Source organism: Arachis ipaensis, chromosome B04 (genome assembly GCF_000816755.2).
Source record: "Arachis ipaensis cultivar K30076 chromosome B04, Araip1.1, whole genome shotgun sequence".
In the NCBI taxonomy this organism is placed as follows: Eukaryota; Viridiplantae; Streptophyta; class Magnoliopsida; order Fabales; family Fabaceae; genus Arachis; species Arachis ipaensis.
The window spans coordinates 63,984,479-64,000,524 of NC_029788.2; positions in this window are offsets into that span (position 1 = coordinate 63,984,479).

Below are 16,046 nucleotides of genomic sequence, written 5' to 3' on the forward strand. Positions count from 1 at the left end.
TTTAAAGATAGACAAGATAGACAAGAAAGACAAGATTACTAAACAAGACACCAAACTTAAAATTTTAAAAAGTTTCCGAAAATATTTTTTTGAAATTAAGACACCAATTTTTGAAAATTTTAAAAAGAAAAACACTAAAAGACACCAAACTTAAAAATTTGGAAATCAAAGAAAGAAAAATATCAAGAAAATTTGAACACAAAGAAAGAAAAATAAGAACAATTTTCCAAAAAACTCGAGAAAAGAAATGAAAACCAAAGGAACACTAAACTTAAGACTTGACACAAGACTCAAACAAAAGAAAGAGATTACTAAAGATGAAAATATTTTTGAAAATTTTTTAAAAGAAAAATAGGAAAAGTACCTAATCTAAGCAGCAAGAAAACCGTTAGTTTGTCAATCTCAAACAATCCCTGATAACGGCGCCAAAAACTTGGTGCCAAAAATTAGAACTCACACAACTGAACCGGCAAGTGTATTGGGTCGTCCAAGTAATAACTTAGGTGAGTGAGGGTCGATCCCACGAGGATTGTCGGATTCACCAAGCTGTGGTTATCTTGCAGATCTTAGTCAGGTGAACAGAAAAGATTGAAAAATTTTTGAAATTTAAAAAGAAAGAATCAATTAAAGATTTGAAAAATTAAATTTGAAAAGAAAAAGACAAAAAAGATAAGATAATATTTTAAAAATTTAAAAAGTTTTGAAACTAAAAGGAGAAAGGCAAAGAAAGATTATAAAAATTTAAAGATTTTAAAATTCAAAATTAAAAGAAAGAAAAACTAACAAAATACTAAACTTTTAAGATAACAAAATTTTGGAAATCAAAGAAAAAGATAACATACAGATTTAAAGATAGACAAGATAGACAAGAAAGACAAGATTACTAAACAAGACACCAAACTTAAAATTTTAAAATATTTCCGAAAATATTTTTTTGAAATTAAGACACCAATTTTTGAAAATTTTAAAAAGAAAAACACTAAAAGACACCAAACTTAAAAATTTGGAAATCAAAGAAAGAAAAATATCAAGAAAATTTGAACACAAAGAAAGAAAAATAAGAACAATTTTCCAAAAAACTCGAGAAAAGAAATGAAAACCAAAGGAACACTAAACTTAAGACTTGACACAAGACTCAAACAAAAGAAAGAGATTACTAAAGATGAAAATATTTTTGAAAATTTTTTAAAAGAAAATATTTTTAAAAGTACCTAATCTAAGCAGCAAGACAACCGTTAGTTTGTCAATCTCAAACAATCCCCGACAACGGCGCCAAAAACGTGGTTCCAAAAATTAGAACTCGCACAATTAAACCGGCAAGTGCACCGGGTCGTCCAAGTAATACCTTATGTGAGTGAGGGTCGATCCCATGAGGATTGTCGGATTGACCAAGCTGTGGTTATCTTGCATATCTTAGTCAGGTGAACAGATAAGATGGTTGGTGATGTAAATGCATAAAAGAAAATAATAGAGAAAGCAATACTGAATTCGAATAGAAATGATGATGGAGGAGTAGTTAAGGCTTCGGAGATGCTTGTTCTTCCGAATTAACACTTCTTACTGTTTACTTCAACAACGAATTATTCATTGAATGGCAAGGCTGTAAGTGACTAAAGCCAGGGTCAGTGGTCATTCAATCTGGACAAGCGTGAAGCTCACAAATTCAATCTCTACTGATTCTACTAAAAATGTCACAGACAAGGTCGGATCTTCTGGATCAGGGAATGAAGCTCCATGGTTCTAGCCTTAGCGCCACAGAAATCTCAGTTACCCATGACTAATGAGATTATATGTCACAGACCCCAATTAGCCCAAATACGTGTTGGAATTTGTGATGCACTCTCAAGCTGCAGCTCAATACTATCCTGTCAGGGACTCGCAAGAACTCATGTAGAATCAAGGGTCATAGGTTAGTTCCAGCCCAGATCAATACGGATGAAGAACGAAAATACATCATAGAATAGAATCAGACATAAATTAAAGTAGAAAGGTAATTGTATTAATCCATTGGAATCAGCAGTTATGGAGCTTTGAATATCAAAAGTGGGTTTAGGGTTTCTCTCTTCTTCCTCTCCCAATTTCAGCGTGTTTCTCTCTCAAAATAGAGGAAATGTGTTGTGTTGTGCTGAAATGGATTCTTATATAGCGTGGGCTTGGACCCACTTGAGCTCGGTTCACTTGGTTTAGCCTGTTGGCCCAATTTATGGCAAAAAGCTTTAAGATTATGTTTACCATCTCAACTACAAATATTTAACATTTTAACCTTTCTCACTCATAATTAATTTTCTCAGCTACACTACCGGATAGATCTCAGCCGGTACTACCGGTCAAATTTTCAATGCGCGTTTTTACGTAGAAAACTATGTTTCTCAACTCAGAAAAATCCAATGAGTCTAAATATCATATTTAAATTGTCAAACTCTGATTGCTATATTTTCTAATCATTTTCTTCCATATTCAATTAATTACTTAATTAATTACGATTTAACCGGGTTTTACACACACACACTCTCTTTCCCCTCTTATTATGATTTTCTTTGCTCGGGGACGAGCAAAATTTTTAAGTTTGGTGTTGTTGCACCGCTTGTTTTGTGATTTCTATATGTGTACCAAAGGGAGGAGAGCCCTTGAAGAACGGAAGATTGACGGTTTAGAATTCAGAATAAATTCTCGTTGTAAGTATAGTTTCTAAACCAAGCAACCATCCTTTCTTACAAATGTTTTGGTTGTCACAAGTAACAAACCCCTTTAAGATTGATAACCGAAGTATTTAAACCTCAGGTCGTCTTCTCAAGGAACTGCAGGGAGGTGTTCTTATTATTGGTTATAAGTTTTGTAAATTGGGGGTTTTGAAAGTGAGGAATAAGTAATTTAAATGACAAGTAAAATAAATAAATAACTGTAAAATAAATTCTTGGCAAGGTATGAAAACTGGAATTCCTATCCTAGTTATCCTTATCAATGGTGATGATAATTGGGTTTTAATCCCACTTAGTTAACCTTTACTAAAGCAAAGGAAGGTCAAGTGGACTAATTAGTTTGATCCTCAGGTCCTAGCCAATTCCTAAGAAAGGACTAGACTTATTGGAATTCGATTCAATTAGCAAAAATAACCATTATCAATCACGATGAGTTTAATAACTCAAGAGTCTCCAATTGATCAATTAAAGCCAAAAGGGAAAAATCTAAATTATTTATATAAATAAAGAAAAGCAATCATAGTTCTAAAATACCTCAAGTTGCACTAATAAAGATATCAAATGTAACATGGAAAAGTTCCTAAATTAAATTGGGAAAATAAATAAAAGGAACATTGAACCTGGTAATTGAGCAGAAATTGTAAGTTGAAATAATAAAACTCCTAAATTCTTTAAGAGGAATCCTAATCCTAAAACCTAAGAGAGAGGAGAGAACCTCTCCCTCTAAAAACTACATCTAAACTATGAAAAGTAAATAATTGAAGACCTCTTCTCGAATAGATGCATTTTCCCACTTTATAACCTCTAATCTCTACTTTCTGTACTTGGATCTAGGCCAAAAAGGTTTCAGAAATCGTTGGGAGCGTTTTCTGAAGTTTCTGGTGCGTGGCGTCTGTCGCGCGTCCGCGTGGGTCACGCGGTCACGTCATTTGGGAGTTTTTCTAATCACGCGTTCGCTTCGATCATGCGTACGCATCATCTGTATTCTGCTCAAGGCGCGCGTCCGCGTCAGTCACGCGTTCACGTCGCTGCCTTTTCGCGCTGGGCATGCGGCCGCGTCGTCCATGCGTTCGCGTCGCTACCAGTTCCTTCAAAAACTCCATTTTGTGCTTTCCTTCCATTTTTGTATGTTTCCTTTCCATCCTTTAAATCATTCCTTCCTTAGGGGGTCTGAAAATACTCAACACACAAATCACGGCATCGAATGGTAATAAAGGTAATTAAAATAATTATTTTTAAAGCATAGGAAACATGTTTTTCACATACATCACATAATAAGGAAGGGAAAGTAAAACCATGCAATTTCACATGAATAAATGGGTGAAGGGTTGAGTAAATCACTTAAATTGAGCACAAAATATATCATAAAATATGGGTTTATCAGTCCTCTTCAAGGAAGAGGAAGGAAAAGACCCTTCAGGCCAGTCCGTTTGACGCCAACCTGTTTAGCTCTAAAGTGGACAAAGAGCACTTCTTTGAGATCACCAGTAAAAAGAAAGTGATTCCAAAGTCTGGTTTGATCTCAAGCCAGATAAGTATCCGGAGATTCAAGAGTAGATACAAAGAAGAGGTTGGAAAACATTATGTAACCTGCATACTGAAGTGGGCCAGGCTGAAGGTCTAAGAGTTTTATGGAAATGCATGGGTAATATACAAGCATGTGCGGAGTGTGAACCCTAGTCACAAGAGCTACCACACTATGGTAAGAGGGAGGATTCTAGACTTCGGCCCAAGGAGTCTGAGGGAGGCACTCCAACTGCAACCTCTGAGGGATGATGATCACTCCTACAGTGAGAGGATAAGTGGCGATCGGAGGCATGATCAGTTTCATGCAGACATATACCTTTCGGGAGTCCAATGGAGGCTGAATTCAAAAGGGCAACCAAATTAGCTGTGGCAGCATGATCTGAAGCTGGTAGCCCGAGGCTAGTTCAAGTTTATCCAACGCTCCATCATTCCGACTAGTAACCTCTGAGATTACCGTGGACCGGGATGCTATGATCCACTACATCATGCTAAGGAATGAGGTGGAGATGGAGCTTACAATTCCACAACAGATATACAGCATTGCGTCCAATGCCACCACACACGCCAAGTTGGTTGTAACACCCTACCACACAGAGCTTTACGCCTAGGACGTAAATCAGAGGTGACGAGGTGCTACGACCTCTAAAGTAAAAATTTGTATATAATACGATCAAAGGAAAAAAATAACTAGGAGCCTTGAAAAAAAAGTTAAACAAAGGCATAAAAGAAATCGCATCCCACTCGTATGCATAAGCGGAAAGCAGATATAAAAATTGAAAGGGAGGATGAACAATACAAATTTACCGCTCATTGAGCTTGAATCTAAAAAGAAAAGAAAAAGAAGTGATGTACTTCATGAGAAATTGAGTTATTTTTAAGAGTAGTCTTATTTACTTAAAATATGCTTGTGGTGTGAATGTGTCAAGTATCCCTTGAGCAGAGCACTAAGAGTCGAGATCAAGTGCAACTAACAGAGTATACCAAAGGCTTTGAGCACCATTGTTTGGGAGTAATTAAAAGAAAAATTAGAACTCTAGGAGAGTTCCCCAATTAAGTGCTTGTGGTGTTCTTGTGTCAAGTAAATCTTGGGAAAAAATATTTAAGGTCACGGCTAGACTCAAGATGCAAAGCACCAAAGAAAAGAGTGAAAGAAAAGTTTCTATGTTCAAGCATTAATCCAAAATAAAAGGTCAAAGAATTCAGAATATTATCCAGATTCTAATTCCGAATGATAGTGACATTCCTGAGATTCCACGGATTGTGAGATGCCAAAACTACTTAGAGTTTTAGTGTTATAAACCCCACTTTGAGACAGACAAGAGCTTAATTGAGTACTCACTTATCATTGGTGTGCGAATCCCCACGCTTCGTACAACTAAACAAGAAAGTGCACTGGGTCGTCCAAGTAATACCTGAGCGAGTCAGGGTCGATCCAACGAGGATTGTGGTTTGAAGCAAGCTATGGTTTTCTTGCAGATCTTAGTCAGGCGAATAGAAGAATTGGTTTGATTGCTTGATAGAGTAAAAGAATAAAGAAAAGGGTATAAAATACTTTATGAATTGGAATGTGAACAGTGATAAGAAATTGGTTAAGGTTTGGAGATGCTTTATTCTTCTGGATTACCTCTGGTCTTACTATCTCCTTCAATTGTGAATGATTTCTTCAATGGCAAGCTGTATGTGATCAACGCCTTTCTTGAGAGGTTGTCAGTGCTCCTCCAGATCTGAACACCAGGGTTAGTGCGCATCCAGTCTGATTGAGGGTGAAGCTCCTGCAGTCCATTCTAATTAATGATCCTACTCGAAATGCCATAGACAAGGTCGGATCTTCCGGATCAGAGAATGCTGCGCCTTTGGATTCTAGCCTCTACCACAGAGACCCTAATCTCCCCCTAAATTGGCTGAACTGGTGTCTCGAGAAGTCCCAACGAAGTCGTTGATTAGTCATCTAAGAGATGTGTAATCAAGCTAGCGGTTCATGCTTTCCAGTCACATATTCACACGAACCCAAGAAGACATGGATGGTTGTCAGGCACACGGTCTTAGTATGAAAAATAGAACTGATTGTCATGGATCATTCCATTCATCATGTTCAAGAACGAATATACATCTTAGAATTAAATCAAACACAGATTGAAGAGAAATAGTAATACTTTTATTAATATTCATAGAACTCAGCAGGGCTCCTCCCCTCAACCTAGGAGGTTTAGAAACTCATACTGATATGAAAACACAATGAGAAATGAAAATATGGTAGACCTCCCTCAATGAGACATGCAAAAGTTCTTTAAATACTAAGCTAATGACTAAGGATTACATAAGAAAGGGTAAAATAGCCTTTTAGTGCTAAAATCCACTTCTGGGGCCCACTTGGTGAGTGTTTGATCTAAGCTTTGATGAGATCCATGTGCCATGAGCCCTTTAGGGCATTGAACGCTGGCTAGGGGGTCCTCTCTGGGCGTTTGGATGCCTGGTATGCTCTTTTGGGCGCTGTATGCCTGGAATTGGGCAAGAGGATGGCGTTGGACGTTAGTTTTTGGCCTTCTAATCTCGAGCAAAGTATAAACTATTATACATTTCTAGAAAGCTCTGAAAGTCAGCTTTCCATATCCGTTCAGAATGCTCCATTTAGACTTCTGTAGCTCCAGAAAAGCTCTTCCAAGTGCAAGGAGGTCAAATCTGGATAGCATCTGCAGTGCTTTCTCAGTCTCTGAATCAGACTTTTGCTAACTTTTGCTCCAGCTCCTCAATTTCAGCTAGATAATACTTGAAATTGCACAAAAATACAAAAGCTCATAGTAGAATCTAAAAATGTTAATTTAACACTAAAACCTATAAAAACTTAATAGAAATTAAACAAAACATGCTAAAAACTATATGAAAATGATGCCAAAAAGCGTATAAAATATCCGCTCATAACAACACCGAACTTAAACTGTTGCTTGTCCCCAAGCAACTAAAAACACAGTAGGGTAAAAAGAGGATTAAGATACAATAAATCTTAGAGTTTCTAATGAAGCCCAGTTTCAATTAGATGAGCGGGACTTAGTAGCTTTTTGCTTCTGAATTGTTTTGGCATCTCATTATCTATTGAAACTCAGAAATGTTGGTCTCTTTAGGAACTTAGAATCCAGATGATATTATTGACTCTCCTAATTCAATTCTTTTTTATTCTTGAACACAGCTTTTAGAGTCTTGGCCGTGACCCTAAGTACTTTGTTTTCTAGTATTACCACTGGATACATAAATGCCACAGACACTTTAATTGGGTGAACCCTTTCGGATTGTGATTCAGCTTTGCTAAAATCCCCAGATAGAGGTGTCCAGAGTTCTTAAGCACACTTTTTTTGCTTTGGACTACGACTTCAACCGCTCAGTCTCAAGCATTTTACTTGACACCTTCACGCCACAAGCACATGGTTAGGGACAGCTTGTTTGAGCCGCTTAGGCCAGGATTTAATTCCTTTAGGCCCTCTTAACCACTGATGCTCAAAGCCTTGGATCCTTTTACCCTTGCCTTTTGGTTTAAAGGGTTACTGGCTTTTTGCTCTTGCTTTTTGGTTTAAAGAGCTATTGGCTTTTTCTGCTTTTTATTTCTTCTTTTTTTTCGCATGCATTATTTTTTTTTTCTTTTGCAACATGCTTTTTCTTTTTCTTTTTGCTGCTTTTTCTTGCTTCAAGAATCAATTTATTTAGATTTTTTAAATTACCAATAATACTTTTTTCTTCTTCATCATTCTTTCAGGATCCAACATTCTAAAATTCCAACTAAAAATATGCACTGTTTATTCATACATTCAGAAAACAAAAGCAATACCACCACATCAAGATAATTGAACTATTCTTATTATAAACCTGAAATTCATGTATCTCTCAATTCTTTTTAATTAAAATTTTTCTTTTAAGCAAGGTAAGAGATATATGGAATATTTTACAACTTTAAGGCATAAATGCAAATGGTCATGCAACAAAAATAAGAGAACCGACAATACAACATAACAGAAAATAGAAAAAATAACATGTAAAGGAGATAAAGAGAACGAATCCACCTTTAATGGTAGCGGCTAGAACTCCTCCTTGAGGATCCAATGTGGTGCTTGATCTCTTCAGTGTCACTCCTTTGCCTTTGTTGTGCTTCCCTCATAGCTCTTTGATCTTCTCTAATGGATTTTTGGTCTTCCCCTATTTCATTGAGGATGGTGGAATGCTCTTGATGCTCCACCCTCAATTGCTCCATGTTAGTGCTTAGTTCTCCAAAAGAAGTGTGCCATTGATCCCAATAGCTTTGAGGAGGAAAATACACCCCTTGAGGCATCTTAGGGATCTCATACTGAGGTGGCTACACAAGCTCTTGTGCATGCTCTCTAGTTTGCTCTATCCTCTTCTTAGTGATAGGCTTCTCCTCTTCAATAAAGATATCTCCTTCTATGATAATTCCAGCTGAATTGCATAGATGACAGATGAGATGTGGGAATGCCAACCATGCATTGGTGGAAGGCTTCTCAGCTATCTTGTACAATTCTTGAGCAATCACCTCATGTACTTCCACCTCACTCCCAATCATGATGCAACGGATCATGATGGCCCTTTGATGGTGGAGGAAATTGGCGAGTTAAGAATGATTATAAAATATGGTTGCAAGTATAGTTCTCAACCAACCAGAAATCTGCTTATCAATTTAGAAGGGTGTCACAGAAATTAAAATTTAAATACTAGGAGTATGAATCCCAGGTCGTCTCCCAACGAGTTGCAGAAAAGTGTGCTATTTTATTAATCAGATGTTTTCAAAAAGGTTTGAGTTGAATGGCAGAAAATTAAATTAGAGAATTTATATAAATTTAAATAAAAGCCTTGACTGGGAGTTGATTAGCTGAAAGCCCTATTCTTGTTGGAGTACTCTCAAGATTAATTGACAATTGAGGGTTATTATCTTTAGTTGTCTCTCACTAAGTAAGGGAAAGTTAAACAAGTTGGAATGATATTTCTATCCAGAAGTTTAAATCCGCTCTTGGGAGGATTGGTGTTAGTGACTAGAGAGCAATCCAACAATAAACCCAATTACAATCTTTCTCTTGAGCATCCCAACTCAAGGGTTCCTTTCAATCAACTCCCCATCAAGTTAGGAAACTACTCGGTCATTGTAAATGTAAAATTCATAACATAAGAAAGGGAATTAAAGAAAGACATGATAAATAATGATCAAAAGATTAATTAAAAATAAAAGTAATTCTTGTATTAATAAATGCTAAAATAATCCAATAGTAAAATTAAGTAAATTAAGGAACATGGAAGAGTAAGAGACAAGTAAAGAGAACGAACTAGAATGTCGAAGTCTTGATGAGGCAATAACTCTTCTCAATATCCCAATGCAAAAACAATGAAAATAACAAATCCTAAAAACTATGAATGTGTAGAGAGAAAACCTAGAGGAGAGAAAAACTAGATCTGAAAAACTAAAACTATATGGAATGAATGTTGTTTTTTGGATTCTGCATGTTCTCTGGCTCTAGTCTGCTTTTCTGGGCCAAAAACTGGGTCAAAATAAGGCCCGAAATCGCCCCCAGCGATTCTGCAGATTATGCAGATCGCGCATGTCACGCGGACGCATCATTCAGGCGGATGCGTCATTCGGCGTTTCACTTTGCCACACGGGTGCGTTGTCCACGCCTCCGCGTCACTTGTGCAGTTTCCAATTCGTGCGGCCGCGTCATCCATGCGGCCGCGTCATTGCGATTTCCTCTCTTTCGCGCGGTCGCGTCATCCATGTGGCCGCGTCGCTTCTCGCTGGTCATCTCCTCAATTTCTTGTGTTCCTTCCATTTTTTGCAAGCTTCCTTTCCAATCTCTAACTCATTCATGCCCTATAAAGCCTAAAACACTTAACACACAGATCACGGCATCGAATCGAATAAAGGAGAAATAAAATACATAATTAAAAGTCTCTAGGAAGCAAGTTTTCAATCATGCAATAACTTTAGGAAGGAATTATAAATGCATGCTTATTTAATGAATAAGTGGGTAAAGATCATGATAAAACCACATAATTAAACACAATATAAACCATAAAATAGTGGTTTATCAACCTCCCCACACTTAAACATTAGCATGTCCTCATGCTTAGTTGAAGGAGATAAAATGAATGAGTAAGAACATGTAAAACCCATGCAATGCAACGCAGCCTATATATGCGAATGCAACTATATGGTTCTTGTCCACTTGATCTAAAGTAATAAGCTCTTCAAAACAATTACAAATCAAATTCCACTAACCCAATTCTTATAAAGCAAGAGCAGATAAAAATGCAAGAAGATAGCTCATGAAAGCAGGGAACATAATAATTCAAGCACGGAACCCTCACTGATGATGTATGTACACTCTAGTCTCTATATATATATATGGCTAAGTAAGCTTATAAATTGAATCTTTAATTAACCCAAGCTTTAACATAACCTATATATATTCTATATAACTTTTAAAATTCAAACCTAGCTACCCAGAAATTTCCTTTCACATTCCATACTCATGTTTCAACCTTTTATTTTAATTTTATCATACATGCATTGACCCTTAAATTCTTAATTTAACATTGGAGTAATTTTGTCCCTTTATTTATTTATTTTTTTGAATATATATATATATATATATATTTAACATAAACATAAACATAAACATAGCTTATCAATGCACATAGATTTTTAATCCTTACAGTTTCTCATGAGTAGGTATCCAAATTTCCAGTGTATTATCATGACACATTCCCTTATTATCTTTTGCTTCCACAATTTCCCATACTTAAATAACACACACAATTCTATCTTAAGCTAGCCAAAGATTCAATTTGGGGTATATAATTGTTTTTCCGCTTAAGGCTAGTAATGTGGTAAAATATAGAACAAATGGGATTTAAAGGCTCAAAGTGGCTAACAAAGGTAATTGAAAGGGTAGGCTTAATTTTGATAAGTAAGCTAAAAAAATAATGACCTCAATCATATGCAAACATATAAATATAATAAACATTGGACATATAGGATGAAACAAAATATAGATTACAATCATAGAGAAGTAAACACAGAAGAATAAAATAATTATGGTTAAATAATGTAACCATTCATAAAGGCTCAAATCTCACAGGTTGTGTGTTCTTTAGCTCAAAAATCATGTTCCAAATACAACTTCAAGCAAATTTAACATAAAAGTTTTAATTAAAATTAGTGAAATTTTATTCCAAAGATAGGGTCTTAGAAGAAACTTATTGTCTTTTCAATCAAGCAGAACATGCATGCAACTAATCTATTAATATGCAGTTTATCCTATTCTACAAAAGAAAAATCTAACTAAATATCCTAATTTATTGGTGCTAGGGAAGAGAAATTACCTCCGGAAGTCAGGTACTGACCGACCTCCCCACACTTAAGGCTTTGCACCGTCCTCGGTGCCATCTGTCAGGAACAAAGGTGGGTTAGTAGCAGTATCTCCATCGTCGGGGCCATCGTGGCTCCCTGTGCTGGTAAAGGAAGTGGAGTCCGGGGTGTCTGAGTCCTTGAATTTTCCCATGATCAGCTCCTTGAGGTATGTGAATCGGCGCTTGTTACGGTGCTCTCTCATCTTAGCTTTCTGTTCATGCCGATCCAACTTTTCAAGTATCTGATGGAGCAGTTGGGCTGTTGTAGGAGCATGTGGTGTTGAAGAAGGAATATCTTCAACTGGTTCAGTAGGCTGGCTAAAAGTGGCTGCTGGAAGTCTAAGGTACTTCCCTTTGGGGACATACTGATCATCCCGTGGAAGCATGGCTTTGGTGTCCCCAGCTCTGTAGGAGACTCCGGCTGCTGAGACAAGATCTGAGACCAGGGCGGGAAAAGGTAAGTTGCCAGCGATTTGTACGTGTCCGATGACATTCCGGATATGTCTTGGTAGATTCAGAGGTTGGTCTGTAACGATGCACCATAGTAGAACGGCCATGTCCGCAGTGAAAGAGGACTCGTGAGAGCTCGAAAAGATGTAATGGGACATAATCTGTGCCCATACGTGAGCCTTCAAGGTAAGTGCTGAAGCCGAAATTCCCTTAGGGCGGGTACGATGGTATCTGTAGATCCATCTGCTGCCAGGTAGTGTGATAACTCTGAGAACGGCGTCCCAGTCAAATTAGTACATCTGGCGCTTGAGTGCGGCTTCTTGAAAGGCGTCCAATCCTTCTGGAACAGGGGGAAGACCTAGAGCTTTTTGAATGGCTTCTTCAGTAATGGGGACTTGCTTCTGACGGACATAGACAGACTGCAGGGTTGGCAGGTGGAAGTTGGAGTAGAACTCGACTACCCAAGAAAGATTGACCTGCCTTGGCTGTCTCTGTAGGAAACCCCATTGTCTTCGGGCAATTTGTGGCTCAACAAAGGTAGCAATATTGGATGGGAGGAGAAGAAGGTATTCGTTGTTGTAACTCCTTTCAGCCAGGATGGGGAACATCTGCTCACAGTAGCGACTGGGGAATCACGCAATGTCTTTTGCTGGGAAGGCTTTTTCTTTATCATCAACCTTTATGATCCTTTTAATCTTCTTTGTTGAGGGCTTTACCGCAGTTGAAGAGGGTTCTGCCACTAATGCTCTTTTTGTACCTCTTCTTGCTGATTGTTTGGGGGTAGCTTTCTCCTTTCCTTTTTTGGTGGCCATCCTGAAAAAGGAAAGAGAAAGTAAATTAAATTTACAGGGGTAGAGCAAGGAAGAGGGTGGTGTAAGTGATAATCAATGCACAATAAAGAAGAATGACGTTAACTCATGGTTATGATCACATGGAAAAAGTCATCAATGGAAATATAGCAAGTGCAGTGGGGACAAATAAATGCAAGGGGTTTATTGGCATGCAAGCAAGGGCATGAGTAGCATAGATCAAGCATTCAGTGTCCAATTAAAATATGTTATCACTCGTAACTAACCATCATGTTTGTATTGACAATTAAATGCAATGAATAAAATAGTAAAGGGAATTTGTGAAAAGCAAGCATTGAATATTAGAGTAGAAAAATGTAAAGAAGTTCATAATGCCATATAGACTTTTTCACAAACACATAGCATGCATGTAGAAGAAGCTCTTGAAAATAAGAATTTGAACATGCAAGTAATCCCTTAAAAAGCAATATATAATTGTCAAACAAATTTACAACAATCCACAAGCATATAATGAAAAACAATGACTCAAATAAATTTATAACACCAAGTAAAAAGGAAAAAGAAAGGAAGAAAAAAAAGATATGAGTAATGAAAGTAAAAAGAAAAGAAAATAAGATAACATATAAAAATAAGAAGAATAATAGAAAAGTAAGGAGGGAAGGAGAAAAAAAAGAAAAACCTTGTTAATCGGGTTGAGAGAGAGTAAAAAGTGAGAAAGAAGGAAGAAGGGAGGAAGGGAGGGAGAAGAAATAAGGAGGGAAAAGAGAAAATAGGATTTGGGGAGAAAAAGATATGATAATTGGCAAATTAGGAAAACTGTGCGGCGCAAGCGACGCGATCGCGTGGGGCACGCGGTCGCGCGACGTGCGTTGAAACTAATTGACGCGGTCGTGTCGGCCACGCGGTCGCGTGACCCGTTTAATGCCATTGGCGCGAAGGCAGCCGCGCACTCGCACAACTCTCTGTTCAAAATCATTAAATGCCAAATTTTGGGTGACGCGATCGCATGGGGCATGCGATCGCGTGAGTGGTCAATTATTGGGGTACGACGCGGATGCGTGGGGCACACGATCGCGTGAGAGGGACTGCGCGTCCAGCGCCAGTCCAGCACCACTCTAGCACAACTTTCGGGTGTGCACCACTTTGACGTCGAAATCCTGGTCACGCGGCCGCGTGGGGCATGCGGTCGCGTGGGAGGCCATTATTCCCATATGACGAGGTCGCGTCGGCGACGCGGTCGCGTGGGACAATTTATGCCATTAGCACGCCTCTAGCCACGCTCTCGCGTGACTCTCTGTTCAATTTATTATCCTCTCCCACACCTATGACGCGAACGCGTCAACGAGGTGGTCGCGTCGCGTGAATTTTTTTTTAATTAAAATAAAAGTATGGAAATGCAGATGCACGAAATGTACTAATGAAGAGAAGAGTTATTGAATAAGAAAACTAAAAATAAAGAAAAGAACGATCATACCATGGTGGGTTGTCTCCCACCTAGCACTTTGCTTTAACGTCCGTAAGTTGGATGCTCCACTAGCTCAGTCTTCGGCTATGTGGGGATCTTCCAAGAGGAAGATCTCAAGCTCCTTGTTTTTCTTCAGCTTCTCGCCATGGTACAGCTTTAAACGATGTCCATTAACTTTGATAAGTTCAGATCTTGAAGGATGGCTTAGGTGATAAACTCCGTACGGTTCGGCCTTCTCTACTCTGTATGGACCTTCCTATCTTGATCTCAACTTGCCTGGCATGAGCCTCAATCGAGATTTATAAAGGAGGACTAAGTCCCCAGGTTGGAACTCTTTCCTCTTGATGTGCTGATCATGTACAGCCTTCATCTTCTCCTTGTATAGTCTTGAGTTCTCATAAGCTTCTAGGCGAAGGCTCTCCAGTTCCTGCAGTTGCAACTTCCTTTCAGCTCCGGCTTTTTCAATTCCCATGTTGCATTCCTTTACTGCCCAGAAGGCTTTGTGCTCTATTTCAATAGGGAGATGACAAGCTTTTCCATAAACTAAGCGGAAAGGACTCATCCCAATGTGTGTTTTGTATGCTGTTCTGTATGCCCAGAGTGCATCTTGTAGCCTGGTGCTCCAGTCTCTTCTATAAGGTTTGACTATCTTCTGCAAGATACGCTTTATCTCTCTATTTAACACCTCGGCTTGCCCATTAGTCTGAGGATGGTACGCTATTGCAACTTTATGAATTATCCCATGTTTCTTCATTAGTCCTGTTACTCTCCTGTTACAAAAATGGGTGTCTTGATCGCTCACGATTGCTCGTGGTGATCCAAAGCGACAAATAATATGGTTTCTCACAAAGGAAACAACAGTGTTAGCATCATCAGTGCAGGTAGGAATTGCTTCCACCCATTTGGAAACGTAATCCACAGCTCAAAATATATAGAAATAACCATTAGAATTTAGAAATGGACCCATGAAGTCAATGCCCCAAACATCAAAAATTTCACAGAAAAGCATAATCTGTTGAGGCATCTCATCCCTCCTGGATATATTACCAAATTTCTAGCATGGAAAACAAGATCTACAAAATTCAACAGCGTCCTTAAAAAGAGTAGGCCACCAGAATCCACAGTCTAAGATTTTCCTAGCAGTTCTTTGAGGGCCAAAATGTCCTCCACTCTCAGATGAGTGACAGGCCTCTAAGATGGACTGGAATTCTGATTGAGGCACACACCGTCTAATTACCTGGTCAGCGCCACATCTCTATAAATATGGGTCATCCCATATATAATAGTTAGACTCGCTTTTCAGCTTGTCTCTTTGATGCTTAGAAAAGTTTGGAGGAAAAGTGCGGCTAACTAGATAATTAGCTACAGGTGCATACCAAGGGACTATCTCAGATACTGCTTGCAGGTTATCAAATGGGAAATTATCAGCTATAGGAGTGGAGTCATCTGTAATATGTTCAAGGCGACTCAAGTGATCTGCCACTAAATTCTGGTTACCACTCCTGTCCTTAATTTCCAAATCAAATTCTTGTAATAGCAGTATCCAACGTATAAGCCTTGGTTTGGACTCCTTTTTAGCTAATAAATACTTTAGAGCTGCGTGGTCTGAATACACTACTACTTTAGTACCAAGTAAATAGGCTCAGAATTTATCCAGAGCAAAAACAATAGCAAGAAGCTCTTTTTCAGTAGTAG